General features: G+C 37.7%; 1 pseudogene; it reads left to right on the forward strand.

Annotated features, from left to right (window-relative positions):
* The first annotated feature begins 3,487 nt into the window (after nt 1–3,487).
* LOC129034566 (quinone oxidoreductase-like protein 2) overlaps nt 3,488–17,823 on the forward strand; it is a 110,271-nt pseudogene continuing 95,935 nt past the window's right edge.

Below are 17,823 nucleotides of genomic sequence, written 5' to 3' on the forward strand. Positions count from 1 at the left end.
GGAATGCTTGTGATTTCTGCATATTGATTTTGTATCCTGAGACTTTGCTGAAGTTGCTTGTCAGCTTAAGGAGATTTTGGGCTGAGACGATGGGGTTTTCTAAATATACAGTCATGTCGTCTGCAAACAGGGACAATTTGACTTCCTCTTTTCCTAACTGAATACCTTTTATTTCTTGCTCCTGCCTAATTGCCCTGGCCAGAACTTCCAACAGTATGTTGAATAGGAGTGGTGAGAGAGGGCATCCCTGTCTTGTGCCAGTTTTCAAAGGGAATGCTTCCAGTTTTTGCCCTTTTAGTATGATATTGGCTGTGGGTTTGAGATACGTCCCATCAATACCTAATTTATTGAGTTTTTAGCATGAAGGGCTGTTGAATTTTGTCGAAGGCCTTTTCTGCATCTATTAAGCTAATCATGTGGTTTTTGTCTTTGGTTCTGTTTATATGCTGGATTACATTTATTGATTTGCAAATGTTGAATCAGCCTTGCATCCCAGGGATGAAGCCCACTTGATCATGGTGGATAAGCTTTTTGATGTGCTACTGGATTCGTTGTGCCAGTATTTTATTGAGGATTTTTGCATTGATATTCATCAGGGATATTGGTCTAAAATTCTCTTTTTTTGTTGTGTCTCTTCCAGGCTTTGGTATCAGGATGATGCTGGCCTCATAAAATGAGTTAGGGAGGATTCCCTCTTTTTCTATTGATTGGAATAGTTTCAGAAGGAATGGTACCAGCTCCTCCTTTTACCTCTGGTAGAATTCGACTGTGAATCCTTCTGGTCCTGGACTTTTTTTGGTTGTTAGGCTATTAATTATTACCTTAATTTCAGAGGCTGTTATTGGTCTATTCAGGTCTTCTTCCTGGTTTAGTCTTGGGAGGATATATGTGTCCAGGAATTTATCCATTTCTTCTAGATTTTCTAGTTTATTTGCATAGAGGTGTTTATAGTATTCTCTGATGGTAGTTTGTATTTCTGTGGGATCAGTGGTGATATCCCCTTTATCATTTTTTATTGCGTCTATTTGATTCTTCTCTCATTTCTTCTTTATTAGTCTTGCTAGTGGTCTATCAATTTTATTGATCATTTCAGAAAACCAGCTCCTGGATTCATTGATTTTTTGAAGGGTTTTTTATGTCTCTATCTCCTTCAGTTCTGCTCTGATCTTAGTTATTTCTTGCCTTCTGCTAGCTTTTCAATGTGTTTGCTCTTGTTTCTCTAGTTCTTTTAATTGTGATGTTCGGGTGTCAATTTTGGATCTTTCCTGCTTTGTCTTATGGGCATTGAGTGCTATAAAGTTCCCTCTACACACTGCCTTAAATGTGTCCCAGAGATGCTGGTATGTTGTGTCTTTGTTCTCATTGGTTTCAAAGAACCAAATGTGTCTTTATTTCTGCCTTCATTTTGTTATGTACCCAGTAGTCATTCAGGAGCAGGTTGTTCCATTTCCATGTAGTTGAGCAGTTTTGAGTGAGTTTCTTAATCCTGAGTTCTAGTTTGATTGCACTGTGGTCTGAGAGACAGTTTGTTATAATTTCTGTTCTTTCACATTTGCTGAGAAGTGCGTTATTTCCAACTATGTGGTCAATTTTGGAATAAGTGCGATGTGGTGCTGAGAAGAATGTATATTCTGTTGATTTGGGGTGAGATCTAATTAAACTAAAGAGCTTCTGCACAGTGAAAGAAACTGCCATCAGAGTGAACAGGCAACTTACAGAATGGGAAAAATTTTTTGCAATCTACTCATCTGACAAAGGGCTAATATCCAGAATCTATGAAGAACTCAAACAAATGTACAAGGAAAAAACAAACAACCCCATCAAAAAGTGGGCAAAGGATATGAGCAGACACTTCTCAAAAGAAGACATTTATGCAGCCAACAGACACATGAAGAAATGCTCATCATCACTGGCCATCAGAGAAATGCAAATCAAAACCACAGTGAGATACCATCTCACACCAGTTAGAATGGTGATCATTAAAAAGTCAGGAAACAACAGGTGCTGGAGAGGATGGGGAGAAATAGTAACACTTTTAAACTGTCGGTGGGACTGTAAACTAGTTCAACCATTGTGGAAGACAGTGTGGCAATTCTTCAAGGATCTAGAACTAGAAACACCATTTGACCCAGCCCTCCCATTACTGAATATATACGCAAAGGATTATAAATCATGCTGCTATAAAGACACATGCACACTTATGTTTATTGCAGCACTATTCACAATAGCAAAGACTTGGAACCAACCCAAATGTCCAACAATGATAGACTGGATTAAGAAAATGTGGCACATATCCACCATGCAATACTATGCAGCCATAAAAAAGGATGAGTTCATGTCCTTTGTAGGGACATGGATGAAGCTGGAAACCATCATTCTCAGCAAACTCTCACAAGGACGAAAAACCAAACAACGCATATTCTCACTCATAGGTGGGAATTGAACAATGAGAACACATGGACACAGGAAGGGGAACATCACACACTGGGGTCTGTTTTGGGGTGGGGGGAGGGAGGAGGGATAGCATTAGGAGCCATACCTAATGTAAATGATGAGTTAATGGGTGCAGCACAGCAACATGGTACATGTATACATATGTAACAAACCTGCACGTTGTGCACATGTACCCTAGAACTTAAAGTATAATTTTAAAAAAAACCTAAATGTGATATATGCTTATAAATTACACAGTATTTCTTCCAAGATAACTAATCAATCCTACTTTGTAAATATTCCTACCCAGGACAAATACAAGTTGACATAGAACCAGAGGCATAAATTTCAGCTATTTTCTTTGTGATCTCTTCAACTTCATGTCTCATTTGACTTGCAGCCTAAGAAATTGTGAATCTGTTGGTGTTCTCCAGGTTTTTATAATAGTGGATTTGAACAACCAATTTCCTATGAAATTTAAGCTATAATTTCCTTTTCAATGTTACAACATACCATATTATCTATCCCCTGATATCTGGTTTACGAGCCTCCCAAAGGCTCTTTGCAGGTGTATGCAGCATTACAGTATTTGCCAAGTAAAAAAAGTATTTCAGTTCCAAGGCTTGCACGAAAGGGAGCCCTGTGTATCTGTGGCTGCCAAACTGGCTGAGGAATTTCTTCCTGATACTTTCTACTGCAGATGAAGAATATGAACAGGTGAACTGTTGCCTTTCCCTAGAGTCAAAAGGGCTTTCCCACTGAAGTCCGTTGCCAGTCATGCTAAATTAAACATTCTTGAAAAAACAGAGGCCAAAATCTTGGGGCATCGTTTTCCTCATATTGATCCCCTTGAAGTTAATGGAAATGATATGCAGAATAATTGGGTGACAATGGTGGTGGCAAAACACTGTTAGGTTTGTAGTACATCATCATCACCACCGTGACCAAATGCTTCCTAGAGCCTCCCACACGTCTGGATGGTACCAAGGTAGTTGTAATAGGTTTATAGTGCTTAGCTTTGAACTGTTTTTCAGGGTTACAATAACAATAGGTCATGAGTTTGCGGCAAGGGGAGCGGGTACCTCCCCACACCAACTCCCCTCCAAAAGCAGCACAAGTGGTTGCTTTTTGGCTACAAGACAAGTAAGAAATATGATAATGAAGTCGTGTCTTTTTATTTGCTCACTCTTCCAAAAGGTAGAATCTATCTCTGCTTCTGTTCAATATTTAGAACATTTATATGTGAAGGTATGTAATTAATAGATCTGGAAAAATAGTTAACCACTAAAAATCACTAGAGTTAGAAATCGGTGGCAAGATTGCAGAATTAGGCAAAGAGCAGTAGGAAAAAAAAAAAGTAATCCTGACTCTAGGTAGGCAGGTTGTATTTGGAAAGTCTCAGAGGTCAGCAATATTTAGGCAGGTTAGGTAGGTCAAGGCAATGACTGTCCAAATAAGACAATGCTATCCTCATCATGAGCACAGATTCAGTGACATAGATACTCCAAGTATTATTGTCAAAAGGGAAGCCAGAACGACAGCCAAGAGATAGACAGAGGTAGATGAAAGGTGGCAGTCTACGTAAGACTTAGGAAAGTCAAGATGGTTTTCAGAAGACCCGAATCAGCCAGTGTATCAGTGACAAGAGGAGCTTAGTCATAAAACATTACTCTCTGGGTAATGTTTTAAAGAAAGAAATGTCATTTAAGTAAAGAAATATCATTTTTTTTTTTTTTGAGACAGAGTCTCGCTCTGTTGCCCAGGCAGGAGTGCAGTTGTGCGATCTCATCTCACTGCAACCTCTGCCTCCCCGGTTCAAGTGATTCTTTTGCCTCAGCCTCTCAAGTAGCTGGGACTACAGTTGTGTGCCACCACATCAGGCTAATTTTTGTATTTTTAGTAGAGACGGGGGTTTCACTATATTGGCTGGGCTGGTCTCGAACACCTGACTTTGCGATCCGCCCCCCTCGGCCTCCCAATGTGCTGGGATTACAGGCGTGAGCCACTGCGCCCGGCCCTAAGAAATGTCTTTCACTCTTCTAGCGAGATCGTTCATGAATCTAAGTCTAGATTTCTAGGGTTGGGGACTCAACAAGTTACTATAATGCTACACCTTGTTCCTTCACAACACATTGAAAGAAGTTCGGTTTATCATATGGAGATATCAGATTCTCTATAAAATTTATTCTCTATCATTCATTATGAAAATTTCAAATAAAAACAGTGCAGAGAATAGTAAAAAGAACTAATCACCCAACTTCAAAAATTACCAACGTACAACCAGTTTTGTTCCAACAATATTCCTTATACTTCCCTCCCACTACAGATACTGAAGCAAATCTCAGATGGCATATTATTTCATCTATTAAAATTCAGATAGCACTTTTTGTGAAAAATAAGAACTATTTTTAACATCATTATACCTCTCACATTAACAATCATTTCTTAATCTCACCAACTATCCATTTAGTATCTAAACTTCTGTGATTATCTCATAAATGTCTGTTTACAGTTAACATTTAAAAAATAATTAATTAACATATTAAATGTATTTACAGGGTACAAGTGCAAGTTCCTTACATGCATATATTGTGTAGTGGTGAAGTCTGGGCTTTTACTGTACCCATCACTTCAATAGTGAACATTGTATCCAATAGGTACTTTTTCAACCCCTACCCTCTTCCTACCTTCCTACCTTTTGTAGTCTCCAGTGTCTTTAATTCGACTTTGTATGCCCATTGTTTAGCTGCCACTTATAAGTGAGAACACGCAGTATTTCACTTTCTGTTTCTGAGTTAATTCACAGAGAATAGTGTCCTCTAGTTCCATCAATTAGTATCATTTTGAATCAGGTCCCAAACAAGATCCACATTGCTTGGTGTGCTTTTTTTTTTATACGCTTGAAGAGCACATTATGACTTTTTACTAACAGTTCTTCCTTCTTGTTTATTTTTTTCCCTTGCCATTTACTTGTTGAAGGAAACAGGTCACTTGTTTTTAGAATTTCCCACATCCTGATTTTAGCTGCTTGCATTCTAGGAGGTTTAATTTAGCATGTTTCTCTCATCCTCTGGATTTTCTGTAAAAGAGTAGTTAGACCTAGAGGCTTGATCAGATTCTTGTTTGCCTTTTGGTAAGAACATTTCATTAGTGCTGCTCTGTACTTCTTATTGAATCACATCAGAAGGTTCATAATGTCTGGTTGTCTCTTTTTGTGATATTAAGATTGATCAGTGGGTTCAGATGATGCCACCTGATCCATCCATCACAACTTTCCCATCAGTCCTTCAGGTAATGGCTTTAGTAGCCATTAATTATTATCTAGATGGATTATTTCATTAGGGTTGCAAAAGGGTTATCCTTTAATTCTATCATTCCATTTGTATTTCTTAGCTAGAATTTATCCATAAAATACTGTCTTTTGTGGACTACTTAGATAATCTGGGAAGAAGTTTGTATAGCCAAGGTAAGGTAACTATTTAATATTTTTCACTTTATTTACCTCTTTATCATTTTGAGGCAATTATTAAGCCATTACTCTAATGTGTCACAAGAAGGCACACACAAGCCAATGGGAAAATCAGAGCTCTAGATGCAGAACTAAGGGACCTAATCTTGCCATTGTCTGGTATGTAGCAGCAAGTTTGTACATGTGACATATCTGACACAGGCAATTCTCTGTGGTCTAAATAAACATCTTTAATGATATATCTTATTTCTATAAAAATTTAATTCTCTAATTCCCATAATTTCTGACATTGTCAGGACCTGTATCTGCTGCCTTTAATCATACATACATTCTTAGTTCTATAAATATATTTGTAATCCCACTCGCTGTACATTATTTTTATGGTAAGCTTCCATTATTCATTATAGAAAAAATTCATTGAATATCTGGCTCCATTTTATATAGACTCACTATTGTGTGTCCTTTATCTTGCTTTCTACCTTAACCAATCTAGTAAGACTGCTTTTATTAAGTCAACCACTTATTTCTGGCAAAAAACTATATATTTACGTACTATTTTTTTCACTTTGATTCTGCTTATTAGTTATGAAAACTTAGGCAACTCATCTTACTCCTCTAGCCTCAGTTCCTTCATTACTAAAATTGGGATCAAGAAACCCTTCTCCAGGGACATTCTGAAGACTAACAAAGGTAAATTATGTGAAATCAATAGTCATAGAGCCATTCTTACATTCATTTATCCTGTTCAGTAGTCACTGAGCTCTTTCTGGTGGTAGCTTCTAGGCTAAGTCCCAAGAATATGTAAAGTGAAACAGACATGGGCTTTGCTTTCAGGATGCTTCAGTCTGATGGTGAGTATACACATTAAAAATATAATTGCACCTAATCCATAGGTGTTCCACAAATGATTGCTGCATTTGACAATTCAGCAATTTGACTGTTCTATTGTTGATTTATTGCTTATTTCTATCCATTTATTAGAAATTAATGTTTAGTTCTGGCTCACTAATGTTTTCACTATATAGGTGTCATGGATTTCTTTACTGGGTTTGAAAGAACATATGATACTGAGTTTCACTTTAGAACTTCCTAAGTATTAAGTATATAAGTAAGAAATGCTGGGAAGTGGAGAATTTTCGTTTTGTTCATTCACTCATCCATTTATCAACTGTTCAATGCAACTAGAATAAGCAAGATGATTTCAGAGAAGATAGCGATGCTCAGATCAACTTGTTTTATAAGGCAACAGAGATGAGTTAATCAGAATTAGACAATGCCTCTTCTGTGTTTGACTGGCTATTATTGCCTGCAAATTGCATCAAATATTTTAAAGATTTGAGATGAAAGATTTGGATCAATATGTCTGATTTAATAAAGCCACTTATAACCCGAGACAGATTGACCATACTTAAAAGACGTAGGTCTAGATCTGTGAGATAAAGAAATGACTAGCGAATGTCATCTGCCAGAACTGAACTCATATATGCTTGTCTATGGCTTTATAAGGAAAGTTGTGTACTTTTTAACCCATTTTCCCATTCTCACTGGTATTTCTTAATTGCCAAACACATCTTTGGCTGGTTGTTTTGTGTATTTAATACCGTATTCTCTTTGTTGACATTGAGTTAGTCTACAACATATAGTTTAAAATAGCTAAGTGTGTGTGTGTATGTGTGTGTGTGTGTGTGTTTTAAGCAGCCATTGAGATGATTCAGAAATCTAACTTCTATTCAGGTGTGTAAGTTGGATTTGTGTCATATCTTTTAATTCTTAACTTTATTACTTTTTTTGCTGGTGATTAAAGGAGAACATATCATCTCATTGATATTTTGCCTCTCTTACTCTTTTTAATAGTTTGATCACAACTTATTTCCTCTTAATTGTTTCTAACTTTCTCATAACATTTCTCTTAACTTTTAGTTTCCAAGAGTGAAGGTATGGTTGAACATATTCTTTTTCTAAATTATTTTTCCACTCTTCTGTAAGAGGATTATACTTCCTGACTCCGTTGATATCAGATTTGGTCAAATGACTTGCTAGGCTAATGAAATGTGAGTGGAGGTAACATGGACTACTTTCTGATAGAAGCTTTAAGAACCATCATGTAGTTCTCTCATTATTCTCCTTCCTCTGCCATGTGAACAAAATAAGGTCTGCTGCTTCAGTTTGGGTACCAGGATGAAGAAGACTTTCAGTGTGAATTAGTGTGAATTGAGGCTGACACAGGCATTAATGAGAAATAATAAATAAAAATAGACAGCTCAGATTTGGGGGTCATTTGTTATAGCAATGTATTAGTTGACTAATACAAAGGAACATGCTAGTTTCATAAGCAGTGGGGCTGTGTATGATGGCTCACACCTGTAATCCCAGCACTTTGGCAGGCCAAAGCAGGAGGATTGCCTGAGGCCAGTTCAAGATCAGCCTGGGCAATATAGTGAGATCCCATCTCTAAAAAAGTTTTAAACAATTAGTCAGGCAACATGCCTGTAGTCCCAACTACTTGAGGGGCTGAGGTGGCAAGATTGCTAGAACAAAAAGAGGCAATGAGATGGACTGTTAGCATAAGAAAGAGAAAAGAGCACGTATTTTGGAGTAAGATAGATCTGGGTTTGATCAAGTTTTGAATTCCACTAGTTGTGAATACTTGGGCTAGTTATTAAACTGTTTATACCTCACTTTTTAAATCTGTGAAATGAGGGATAAGCCTACAATAAACTTACTAAGTTTTCTGTGAAGATTAATTGAGATCATTGCATTAATGTAATTCTTACTGTTGTAACCAACAGTCAAATGCAAAACAATATAATAACTCAAAATTTATGGAAGTTTACTTCTTACCTAAACTACAAAACACATGCTCTTAATTGTCAGGTACATTTATTCCAAACAGTGACTCAGAGACCGAAGCCGCCTCTTTCCATCTTGTTGCTCTGCTGTCTGCAGTATGTGGCTTCCAAGGTTGCCTGTGGGATATATCCATTCCAGTCATCCAGAAGGGCAAAAGAACATGAAAGATCCTGAAAGGGAGGTTTATCACGGGCAAGGCATGGAAGTGGTACACATTACTTTTGCTCACAGTACTGGATTCTGATTAGAATCCCATTACATGGTCATACTTGAGTCAGTGTTGGCTGTAAATGTAGTCTAGCTATGTGCTTAATAAGAAGAGGAAATGGTTGGTGAACAGTTAGCAGTCTCTGCCATAGTGATATATGTAAAGGGCATAGACTACTAACTAGAACCTGGCAGATACTTAATAAATATTCTTTTCTGTTTGTGTCTCTAAGTTCCTTCAAACCTTATGTAAATATCAAAAGTGTTTATTTGCTGCGATCAGACAAATGACATTTAAAATGGAATATATACATTTTGAAGCCATAAAAATATATATATTTTTTAGCTCAGGGGTCTTCCTTGATATTCACACGGCACTTGCTTAGTGCAAAGGTCTTGGATCACTGGCAATCAAAACTAGAGTTCCTAGAGGCATTCAATGAATGTTTGTTGAATGCCTACCTGAATAAATATACCTCTCTCGATTTTAATAAAATACCATGACTGAGCCAGGGGGAACTAAACTGGCTTCCTAGAGACTATTGCCTTGCTGTCTAAGAATCGGTATTTAACTTTTACTTACTATGGGAAATGGTTGTATTTGTAACCCAAACTTAAATTAAAATTTTAACTAAGTGTTAGCTAAAATTTTCCAGTTAATTTCATTGTTATTGAGTAATTTCTTTGGATTTGTACTTTGAGGCTGGATACATGTAAAAACTATTGATAATTTCTGCTTGTTGAAATCAGGCTTGTGAGAGTTCTTGCAAATTTATGAAGATACGCTTGAATCTTAGTTTTTCTTATTCTCTTAGGCAACTCACAGTACACATATGGGCCTCGACTATTTCATCAATACAACAAGATGAGGATAAATGTACTCATAGTGAATTTTAAATGGGGTAAAGAATGTAAAACAATGAATACATTTTCTGGCATGTAGTAAACACTCAGTAAATGGTAATTTTCTATTAATATTAATAGCAATAATGATAGTAATAGCACCATAATACTAATAATGGAAAAATAATAAACTATTACCAGGGAAGGGCATATTTTTCTCAGAGGCACAATGTAGATGTGCAATAGGATGGTTAACCATCTTTGCCTCCCTAGAAAAACACAGAGCGAGGTTGGAATATGCTTCCCGTTATGCCAAGGGCAAGGTTTTGTTCTCACCTGAGTGTTCTGACACTGCATAATTTGATAGTAAACAAATTATGTCACATGTTTGGTGTGTACTCCTTCATATTTTTGAAAAGCCACTAGAGGGTGCTACTTTGCTAGAAAAATACAAGTACTTCCTTACAGTAACATTTTCAGTCTGCAGCCGCGACATCTGATGTTAGGGACTAGAACTGAGATCTCTGCTGTGAGTATCCGGATACAATTTATTCATTTTCTTTCGCTTATGTAGGAAGTAAATAGGAATAGCTTAGGTAAGCTACAAAAGTTGATTCAAATAAAATCCTAGTATTTTATTTCAGCAAAGGTTCACACCCATTCTATTAGGAAAAAATTGTCAATATTTCTTACTAAACAAAATTGTGAGAGTATATGACTTTCTTATGAGATATAAGCTGGCTTTAATATGTGTGCTGTGTTTTTGCTAGACTTCTGTTGTTTTAAGTTTGGTATAAGGATATTATTCTGTCTTTGGCAGTTTTTAATTATAAGGATTAGTGAAAACGAAGATCATTTTGTATGATTTTGCCCTCTGAAAAATAATGTTTCAGTGAATCAAAGGTCACAAATATATTCAGGTGGCTGAGGTGCAGATAAACTAAGCATGTGACCTTCCTTTTTGTTACTCTGAGTGTAAAGTGGATGTTATGTTGGTGAGAGTTTGTATTAAGCGTCAACCTCAATTATGAATAACGGCCTTTAGTCTATAGCTCATATTCAATGGCAAGTGCATCTTTGTGGAGGCAATTATCTAAGGATGAAACATAGTCAGCATGGGTCGAGTCAAAATATTTCTGCAAATTAACCATTGTCTTTTCAGCTGACCATGAGGTAACGAGATGAAAGAAGACTGTCAGTAGTTGAGTGAGAGGAATAAATATATGGGAGACATAAAGAATCCTAGTTGTGTAATAGATGTGAATTATACAAAACCTGGATGTTCTCATTTTTGATCCCTGATAGAAGAGTTAGCTTCCTGAGAGATTTTTGTCCTACTACATATTACTTCAAAAATATAAGAGTTGGGGAAAAGCGTTTCTGATTTGTCTTCCCTTAGTGAAAGGAACACTAAAAAGTTTCAGACAAAATTATCTGAAAGAGTCTAGCTCCTCAAGTCTTTTGAGTTCCCTCTACCTTAGGTAACTAATCAACAGTCTGGGTTGTACTTGATGATTAAACAAGAATTTGGTCACTGGGGTGGTGCATGGGGTGTGTGTGTGTGGTGTGTGTATTTCACACACTCATGTATGTCTAATTACAACTTTAAGAAGTCATGTCAGAGAGTATCTTTTTATTCTCTGTCTTACCCTACTTTAATTTTCAGTGTTAATTCAGCATTTATAGCTTGTTTGTATGATTATCTTTAGGAGCAGTTTTGTAAGGTAGTTATTGGTGGTGGGAGACGGGGAGGGGTCAGTATATTCCGACTATTTTTCACTGTTGTTATGTTTTTCAATTCCACACTTCAAATCTTGTAGAGATAATTTGAGACTGGCAACATTTAAGTGGCTCTAAAACACACAAAAAATTTCCATCTATCTTTTTTCATTAATGTAGATCATGTCTTTCTGTTTATTTAACTCCACTTTGGGATATAAATAAAATCAAATGGGGTTATATCCTTGTCCATGTTGGGGAGTACCTTTCCTGGCACAGGACAGTTGGCTAAATAGTCCATACAGTAGATTAGAAGGGGAATTGTCAAACCTGGACTGAATTTTTACTGAGAAAATACCTCTATTTTAATTTGCCAGCTGTATAAAACATAGATTACAGAAAATAATATTGAATTGGAAGGTGGGGGGCAGTTAGCATTCTGGTTCTGATCTGTTCCTAAGTTTTGTTGGCTAATGACTTTATCTTGGGTAAACCATAGATATGGTTTATCCAAGCTTTAGTTTTTTATTTGTTTTTATCTTATAGGAAAGAATAGTGTCTTTTTTGTTCATATCAGAGGATTGTTGAGTGACACACACAAAAAAATGCCCTAAATTATAAAGACCAACAGAACTGTTGCCATGGTCTGTCAATGTGGTCATGAAAATGGACTTTATAAGATTCATTAAATACTGTTGGGAAAATACCCTGCACCAGCGCTCTGACTTCTAATTCTACACATTGCTCCCTTCAAATGACCATACTGCATGTTTCAGCCTGACAAGAGATGCTGAATGTGTGATGATGGGGGAGAAAGGAAGAGGTAGCTCATCTTCGAATATTGTGTACAGATTGTCACTGCCAACACCCTACAGCTGTGCTTTTGCTTTTGATTTCTTCATGCCTTTTATATGACTCAATTCCTGCTTTAAAGCACATTGTATTCTTGGCTTGTTAAGCTCAGATGCTCAAATAATTCCATGGGGTCCACTTTATAAACTTAAAACCACAGTGGATGTGAAATTGGAAATACTAAACTTGGAACGTTCTTTTTTGCTCATATTTTCTCATTTGATAAATTGAGGGAAGCAATGTTTTTCAGTAGCTCCCTTTGGTATAGCTCCATGGCTCTCAAACCTTGGATCTAGGCTTTTATTACCTTCCTGGACTGAATCTTGTTAGGAAGTCCTCTTCTTTTGCCTTGTACACCCTTAAACGAGCCCAATAAATGACAGCCTTGGTTTCCCTGTCTAAGCTGATCTCTCTCTCTCTCACACACACACACACACACTCCAACATTATCTGTATGTATGAGGCAAGATAGATGGAGATTAGAGAGATCAACATATCCCTTTATTCCTTATGACTGATAAAAAACTAATATTGGAGAATGTGCCTTATGGATGTGGCAATAATGGGCATCCTAATAACAAACTGCAGGCTCAGCCAGAGTAATCTTGGAATTTCTTGGGTGAGAGTCTGCCCCCGCTATAGCTAAAGGCTAGGTGGAACATGTATACACTTTCAGGGTAGCTGGCTCCCTCAGAAATGTGGAGGGAAAAGGGCTGAGCTGGCCGGGCGCGGTGGCTCACGCCTGTAATCCCAGCACTTTGGGAGGCCGAGGCGGGCAGATCATGAGGTCAGGAGATCGAGACCATCCTGGCTAACACGGTGAAACCCTGTCTCTACTAAAAATACAAAAAAATTAGCCGGGTGTGGTGGCGGGCGCCTGTAGTCCCAGCTACTCGGGAGGCTGAGGCAGGAGAATGGCGTGAACCCTGGAGGCGGAGCTTGCAGTGAGCCGAGATTGCGCCACTGCCCTCCAGCCTGGGTGACAGAGCAAGACTCCAACAACAACAAAAAGGGGCTGAGCTATGCCTACTTAGTTCCTCTCCCAAACTTATCAATTAAGTAACTGACTCCACGTTTCTAGGGTGAGAAACCTTGGGAAAACCCCATTACAGATAACTGAGAAAAAGCAAATAACTGTCCTTACCCCCAGCCCCCAAAATATTCTCCACGTGCTTGTTTTCTTATATTATGGAACCTAATCATCAGGTCTGTAGAAAGCAGATGGTTACCACTGATATCTGACTTCTGGTGGCTCTGCCTGGGACCACTAGTGATAGAGACAACATTTTCTCTTGGAAATATCCAAAAAGGTCAGTCTATACTAGAGCTGAAAATTCTCTCTCCTTTCTCTTCTCAACCCGAATGATATCCAGCTAAATTATCCAAGCGTATTAGAAAATTCGCAATGATATTTAATGATTACATGAGGCCATCCCAATAATAGTATGCCAAAACTAGATGTCCTGAACTGTTATATACATCTCTGCCCATTATTAAATTCTTCAACAGTAATAAAAGAGCAAATTTAAACTCTTAAATGGTATAGTTCAAATGAATTAAAAACCAGACACACATTTATTTCACTTTTGTTATTTCAAAAAAATGAGTGTAAAAAACATCGCTTCCAATTTCTTATTCTGATCAGTGTCAGCAGAGAATTCTTGGTGGCTGGGAAGAATGAGTTTCCTTCAGCAGCTGCAGCTTGGATTATTTCTCACAGAATGGGTGTAGTTCTTTCACAGCTTCAGAAGTTGCATGAATTCAATGCCAAATTTCTGATGTGTCTCATTATTTTGAAGGGGGTTTACGAGATTATTACGACACTGGCCTCACTCACATCAGATTGAGAAAAAATGAATCTCTAGCCTCTGGAACAGTTTTCCCAGGGAAACTCAGTATTTAGTGATGCCAAAGATTATAAAAGAGATTTAATGAGATCTGGGAATAGGATAGACAGTCTTGATTTTGGTTTAATCAGGATGCCACTCTATGCCAGTTTTTTAGAATCAATGATTGGAGAACTGGCATTCAACTGGGAGAATCAGCCATAAAGACATTACCTCTGGCACTAGAGAATTACTAGAGATCTTGAAGAAAAATCCATCTATGCACATGGTCTCTGCTACAAAAGGATATTTGAGACATGCTGGGTAAGCTTAGGAATTTGCAAGAACTTCTACATTCTTATTTGGCCATGTGTTTCAGGCATCCTGATGGTGGTGTAGTGTGGATTCTGTCTAGTAACATGTTATCCACTTTCTTCTCTGCCATGGTGGTGGATCCACTGGTCTTGCTATAAAATCGGTTAGCCCTTGGAACTCTTCCTCCTACTCGTAAACAGTCCAGCTGGAGAGACACCCTCAGTAAATTTTTGAACTCAAAGTGTTTTTGATAATTTTTGAAATTTGAGGCCTTAGGGAGGTTTAGTGAGAATGGGTATCTCCATGTGTTCTTCAAGACAGTTGGTCTGGCACAAAATATGTAAAGGTAGGACCTCACACACATGTACTCTGAAGCACGCATAGAACTTAGAGGCCTGTGCACTTTGAAGACAATACATGGTTTAGAAATATAGAAAAATCAACAAAAACTGCTTCACCTCTTGTCATACACAGTGGGGTAGTTCAAGGTCCTGATGTAGCAGCCAGCTTCCACAAGTCTTTGTGGCCCACGTGGCTTTATTTAAAGCCTGGGAAGGCTTGCTTGTGGAAAAACAGCTTCTCCCTGTGTAAAAATAGCCACACGCTGGTGTATAAGCCACCATAAGCTACGGGTCCCCGACAAATTCAAAATCCTCTAGTGACCCATCCTTTTAAAGCCCCAGGTTTAAAGCTGCTGCTTAGGCTGCACTGATTATATGCACAACACACAGCTGTGAAAACCAGTTGTATGGTGCAATACAAGCCCTTGCAAACCACCGAGGTCAACAAAAGACATAGCCTGATCTCTTCCAGTCCCTCAAGATTCAATTTTAGTTTTGCTACCCAAATTGCACTCCACATCTACCTCTTAATGTTCCTGGCTCAAGGCATCATATTCTAAACACTGTCTTGAATTCAACTTCCCAATCGTAGGTAGAGGCAGAGGCAGAGTCTGCCCTCTAATACATGAGGCTTGGGATAACACAACTGAATGTCTGCTCTGTGTAGTTAGCTGGATCACAAGGGTGGGTGGCGGAAGGAGCTGGGATACTTGTTTCCAGTTCTTTTCTGAAACTCACCTGTCAGGTAACTCACTCCATCTTTGTGCACAAGAAGCTGGACGTATTTAAGATAAACCCCTCTTTGCAGAAAGCAGAGGAGTGAAGTTCTAGTCCCCCTCAACATGACTTGATTTGATTTTTCCCCTGTGGCCTCCTTTGATAGACTGTCTTGAAACCAGTGTTTCTTTCCAGAATGAAAACCAAATAAACACAAAGGACTTATGTGTTCTAAGTAATTGAGGAGTTCACCAGTTTAATGACTCGACTGATGCATCATCAATTTTAATTCTACTGCAGAGGGTTTCCCCAGGTGCTTTACATATGTTAGCCGTAACTGATCTCTTCAAGCACTCAATGTAACACTTTTCTGGAAATGCTGGATTAAGTCTTGCTTTCCAAAAGTAAGCTGGAAAGATTTCAAATAACATGGGTGGAAAAAAATTGAATAAACAGGAAAACGATTCACAGTGTGCATTGATACAGGGAGATGTCATTACATTAAATTAAATGAGGTAATAGTTGTGAAAGCACTTGGCAAACTTGTAAAATACCATATGAAGGTAAAGTTTTAGCTGTTACATTCTGCACAAATGGATTGCAATTTGAAGTCCACAGTTCCTATTATAAGGATTTTGGTAGGAAGGTTAAAATCTAGTTCTACTCTTTCTTACATTAGGAGAAGCCTTGAAATGGTAAATGATCTTTCTAAGCCATATGGTCCATAGTCACCAACATAAGGAATGTCTAAGTTGGACCAGAAGTCAGTGTGTTTCTCTTAATGATCAGTGTCAGAAGTTCGTGAGTGCCTGGATTCATGTGAAATGCAAGCTACCAGGGCATAAGACACTGACAAAGTTGAAAACTGGACCATAAAAAAATGTTAACAACATCAACTCAGAATATGAAAAGAAGAGATATGTATCTTCTGGAACTAAAGAAGAGTTAATTTTTTCCTATATGTGAAAAAAATAATTTTTGCCTATACTGTGAAAAAATTATTTGATCAACAATAGCTTCTCAGAAATGATAAAATAATATTATTTTATTTTATTTTATTTTTTCTGAGATGGAGTCTTGCTATGTTGCCCAGGCTGGAGTGCAATGGCATGATCTCTGCTCACTGCAACCTCCGCCTCCCGGACTCCAGCAGTTCTCCTACCTCAGCCTCCTGAACAGCTGGGATTACAGGCACCCACCACCACGCCTGGCTAATTTTTGTATTTTTAGTAGAGATGGGGTTTCACCATGTTGTCCAGGCTGGTCTTGAACTCCTGGCCTCAGGTGATCTGCTCATCTCGGCCTCCCAAAGTGCTGGATTACAGGCATGAGCCACAATGCCCAGCCTAAAATAATATTAAAAAGCCCCACTCTGTCTCTGTCCTTCTATATAAATTTAGTGTACATAAATGTTATTCTGAGTATTAATCAACAACTTATTTTTTCCCATTTTGTTTAAATGGTTAGTTCAGGGATGCATTCTCTTAAGTCTTAATGAAATACTCCCATCAGTAAAACAAAAATTTTCCTTTGGGACTTACAGTATACAGTAAGTTTGTCTACAGTGCAGAACTTGAAATTTTTCCAACACAATTGATATATTAAGGAGCATTTTAAGCATGACACAAATTTTGCCTTTGCTTCTGCACAATTTTGTTTGTGAGAGACTGCAGTCAACTGTAGCCAATTGAACCCAGCTGCATAGGAATTTATAAAACACACACATGCACACATCTCACATACTAACATCTACCCCTTACCTCATTTCACTACGTGTATTATGAGCCACGCCCACCCACATCTGGTGTTAGAACTTGCAGATCCACTTCAGATAACCTTCCTTCTGCCATTTCATAATAACTCATAAGCTGCAACCCTTCTGCAAACTTCAGGTCTTTTTCAAGGTAAAGCACCATATTTATTGTAGTATTTATGTATTTCATAACTATTTCATGTGTATAAAACTGTGATACCATTTTATTAGTTTTCTATTTTTTTAATGTATAACTGATGTTTCTGATTTTAACCCCATTTTCTCATGAACTATGTTTTTTTTGTGCAACTTGGCGTAGCATGGTAATTTTAAGGAATGCAGATACTGTATTACAGCAGAACTGACTGGATTTTAAATTCAGTTTTCCCTTTATATTTATATTTTGAAGCAACAAGTAAATACAATTCTCTATTTTCCATTTCCGTTCCCCCATCAGTTTTGGATAGTGCTGTTAGCTTACCTGCAAGATCCTTGCCA

This window comes from Pongo pygmaeus, chromosome 3 (genome assembly GCF_028885625.2).
Source record: "Pongo pygmaeus isolate AG05252 chromosome 3, NHGRI_mPonPyg2-v2.0_pri, whole genome shotgun sequence".
Classification (NCBI taxonomy): domain Eukaryota; kingdom Metazoa; phylum Chordata; class Mammalia; order Primates; family Hominidae; genus Pongo; species Pongo pygmaeus.